This window comes from Lolium rigidum, chromosome 5, assembly GCF_022539505.1.
Source record: "Lolium rigidum isolate FL_2022 chromosome 5, APGP_CSIRO_Lrig_0.1, whole genome shotgun sequence".
NCBI classification, from domain to species: domain Eukaryota; kingdom Viridiplantae; phylum Streptophyta; class Magnoliopsida; order Poales; family Poaceae; genus Lolium; species Lolium rigidum.
The window spans coordinates 109,837,579-109,842,476 of NC_061512.1; positions in this window are offsets into that span (position 1 = coordinate 109,837,579).

Below are 4,898 nucleotides of genomic sequence, written 5' to 3' on the forward strand. Positions count from 1 at the left end.
AGACTCAATGGTTAGTCCACTATAAAATATATCAAGTAAATCATGCTTTTCTAAATCATGGTCAGGCAGAGCTCTAATAAGAGAGAAAAATCTCGCCCAAGCCTCAGGCAATTTCTCTTCATCTCCCTGATCAAAATTATAAACTTTCTGGAAAGCAGCATGTTGAGCACTAGCAGGAAAGTATTTCCGAAAGAAAACAGCAAGAAATTCTTTTGGACTTTTAATAGAACTAGGTGGCAAACTATTATACCAAGTTTTAGCGTCATCCTTTAATGAGAATGGAAAGATTTTAGCAACAAAGTAAGTACGCTTCTTAACATCATCAGAAAATAAGCTACTCAAAGTAGATAACTCAGTCATGTGTTCAACAGCACTTTCTTTTTCAGTACCACAAAAGGGTGTTTTCTCAACAATAGCTATATGAGATAGATCAAGAGAAAAATCATAATCTTTATCCCTAATGTTTATAGGAGATGTGGCAAATTTAGGATCGGGAGACAGTTTATATCTAACGAGTATGTTCCGCAAGCAACTTTTTAATTTTTCTTGCATCGGTAGTAGCATTGCATTTTTCAATAAAATCATCATCAAGTTCCACATAATCTTCATCAAGATCATCACTAGAGTATTCAAGTTCAGGTGAATTAACGAGTGTAGTAGCATCAGGAGTTTCGAGTATTTTCAATTTGTCTAGATCTAGCAATTGAAGCATCTAAAAAAGTTCCCAATGAACCACTATCATCAAGCACGACAGAAATATTATCAATATTATGAGAGTTTTCAGATTCAGCAGAAGTACCAAGCATTTGAAGCATGTGGCGGTGAAACAAGTTTATCAATCACGGATGGTGAATCAAGAGCGATGAGAGGTACTCAGAGTTGTACCTTTTCTTGTAGTGGATGGTAATACGGCGACCTTAGTATCGCGAGGTTTACCCATGATGGAGAATTTGCAGCGAACAATATCAATCCAAGTGAACTTCCAAATAAAGCTATGCTCCCCGGCAACGGCGCCAGAAAATAGTCTTGATGACCCACAAGTATAGGGGATCGCAATGTCTTCGAGGGAAGTATTACCCAATTTATTGATTCGACACAAGGGGAGACAAAGAACACTTGAAAGCCTTAACAGCGGAGTTGTCAATTCAACTGCACACTGGAAACAGACTTGCTCGCAAGAGTTTATCGATAGTAACAGCTTTATAGCGATAGCAGTAGTGAAATAACAAGCAGCAGAGTAACAAAGACAGCAGTAGTGATTTTAGTAAACAAGCAGGATTAAAATATCGTAGGCACGGGGACGGATGACGGGCGTTGCATGGATGAGAGAAACTCATGTAACAATCATAGCGGGGCATTTGCGGATAATAATAAAACGGTATCCAAGTACTAATCAATCAATAGGCATGTGTTCCAATTATAGTCGTACGTGCTCGCAATGAGAAACTTGCACAACATCTTTTGTCCTACCAGCTCGGTGGCAGCCGGGCCTCAAGGGAAACTACTGGATATTAAGGTACTCCTTTTAATAGAGTACCGGAGCAAAGCATTAACACTCCGTGAACACATGTGATCCTCACATCGCTACCATTCCCTCCGGTTGTCCCGATTTCGTCACTTCGGGGCCATTGGTTCCGGACAACGACATGTGTATACAACTTGCAAGTAAGATCATAAACAACGAATATCTTCATGAATCAATAACATGTTCAGATCCGAGATCATGGCACTCGGGCCCTAGTGACAAGCATTAAGCATAACAAGTTGCAACAATATCATAAAAGTAACATCTACGGATACTAGGCACTATGCCCTAACAATCTTATGCTATTACATGACCAATCTCATCCAATCCCTACCATCCCCTTCGGCCTACAGCGGGGGAATTACTCACACATGGATGGGGGAAACATGGCTGGTTGATGGAGAGGCGTTGGCGGTGATGGCGGCGATGATCTCCTCCAATTCCCGTCCCGGCGGAGTGCCAGAACGGAGACTTCTGGCTCCCGAGATGGAGTTTCGCGATGTGGCGGCGTTCTGGAGGGTTTCTGGCGACTTCGACTTCTCTCCGTGCGTTTTTAGGTCGAGGCGAATAAGTAGTCCGAAGGAGGGCGTCGGAGGCCGGCCGAGGGGGCCACACCATAGGGCCGCGCGGGCCCCCTAGGCCGCGCCGCCTTATGGTGTGGGGCCCTCGGGCCTCCACTTGATTTGTCCTTCCGGCTCCCCCGATATTCGGGAAAATAGGGCCTTTCGTCAAAATCCCGAGGTTTTTCCCGAAAGTTGGATTTCTGCACAAAAACGAGACACCGGAACAGTTCTGCTTGAAAACAACGTTAGTCCGTGTTAGTTGCATCCAAAATACACAAATTAGAGGCAAAACAATAGCAAAAGTGTTCGGGAAAGTAGATACGTTTTGGACGTATCAAGGAGATTAATACAACCAAGATAACCAAGTGGAGTCTTAGACTAAATACCTATTGAGATATTGTGAATACACCATAAACCTTAGAATAATTATTCCTATGAGAGAACTCAAGCTATAGTGCTACCCTCAAGTTAATTGAGGCAACACTTGGATTTGAGGGAAAGAACTATCCATATACCCAGATGATTATATCATCATTCCCTGGAAAGAACCCTAAGAATTATCTCAGGCAATCTCCTGTGATATAAACTATAGAGGCCACCATAATAGCTCATCCTAGAAAATAAAATAGAAGTGCTATACCTTAGTTCATCAAGACAATGCTTGATCATGGAAGTGAGAAACCCATTTAATGAGAGATCCCTTAGGAAGCCAAACCTTGATCATTATAAATTGAGTGATAATCGTAAACCCTAAGAACTGGAGGTAGAGGTATTAAGAGCAAGTTGATCATGTCTAATCCATGATCATACACTTGAGGTATGTGAGAAGAAGTTGAATCCTAATAGGATAAGTAGATATCCTTCACCACATGAAATCATAGGGAGGTAACTAGTAATCAACCATATAATTATATCCCAACCTTTACTTGTGCACCACTTGGTGATCATAATTATAATCCTACCATATCTATATTTCATAAATTAATGAACCTAAGAAAACCTTAGAGTTGAACACTATACTTTATTTGGTGAGAAACCATAACTCCATAAGACCAAAGTTAACTATAAAAAGAACTATAACTAATGAAGTTACTTTAATGATAAATTTAGGATATCAATAGAAGTTAATTGGTAGAAGATAAAACCAACTCTCAAATCCTTAGCAATTAGAGAAGCACATAAGATATGAAGCAAGTAACCAGATTACCATGATTAGGGGAGATTAAACCCTAGCCAATGCACTATGGTGTCATCCCATATCTACAAACTAGAATTATATCTCAACCTAGTTGTATACCACTTGGGTGATCACCACTATAAACCTAATCCACATTTGAGTTCCAACCCATGTGTCATTAGGTTAATAGTATTGGAACCTAGCATTGTCCATAAAGTAAACCTTATGTTCTAATTTGTTAACACATAATCATACACATCAAATAATGAGCATGAGATCACTTCCCAAATAGAAACTAAGTCCTAATAACAATCCCTCAAATACTTTGAGTTGGGAGTATCACTCTCATAATTCTAAACAGAATTGATTGCATAGCAAAAGGAGAATTAAAGGGAACATATAAAATTCATGATTAAGGGTTATTGTGAATAAGTCACTAATATGCAATATAATCTCATCTAAAATAATTATTCCAATAGAATACTGGTATGAAAGACAGGAAACTAAATCCTGATTGAAATTTGCATAATTGAAAGATCTGCAAAAGTAAACCAAACCCAATATGAATTTCAATGGATAAATATAAAACAGGAAAATAAAAACAGAAAAGAAAAATAGGGAAAAACTTACCTGGACCCTGCCAGCCGAAGAAGCCCAGCACACGGCCTGGCAGCAGCCCAAAACGGCCCAAGCCGCAACCCAGTTAGCGACCCACATACCTCTTCGTTGAAAACAAACGAAGAGGAGGCCGTACTCATCTTCTCCTTCGGCATGGAGGACAGTGCGACAACGTGCTCTTCTTCTCCCTCTCGGTGGCACCTCCTCCTCAACCGATGGCGTGACGAGGCACGCCCTGGCGTTGTATAAAGGCTCGCGATGACCTCTCGTCCCCGAGTTTCTTCCTCCTCTCAATTTTTCCCCTCCATACCGAAACCCTAGCAGTACTGCCTCCGGCCATCGCCGTCGATGGAGACCTCCCCAGGCCAAGTTGTGACCACCCACGTGACCGCCGTACTCGACATGATCAAGGTGCAAAAGGAATTGAGCCGGGCAACCTGTATCCCCGCCGACGAGCTCATCTTCCCCGACACCGGCGCCGATGATTTCCGGCGATACCGACCCTCATTCACCTCGCCGCCAAGCGCTCTGTGCTCCTGGTGAGCTCCTGCATCTCTCAGCACCCTCGGCCCGCTTAATTACGTCCTAAATCATCGCCTCACCGTGAACCTGCAAGCTCCGCCGCTTCACCTCGCCGGCGACCATGCTCCGATGACCTTTAGGTAGCGGCGCTAGGATCAGTAGGTTCCCCGTGATGTGCGGTTTCGATAGAGACCCCTTGCCCGTCCAAACATGCCCAGGATCGGCGGCGTCGCCGTGGATTTCCCACCGGCAGTGAGTTCCTGGCCATGTCATCGATTTTGACTTCGGTCAAACACCACGTGGCAGCCACCGTGGCATAGGCCCACGGTTCAGTGACTCTATGGGTAAGACAGCCGGGTAGATTTAGTCATTTCTCTGTTTTAAATTTAAACCCCATTATTCCAGAAACTTTACATGAATTTATAAAATTCATATTAACTCAGAAAAATATATTTGAGATATCAAAATTCTTAGAAAACCAAAGTCTATCCAA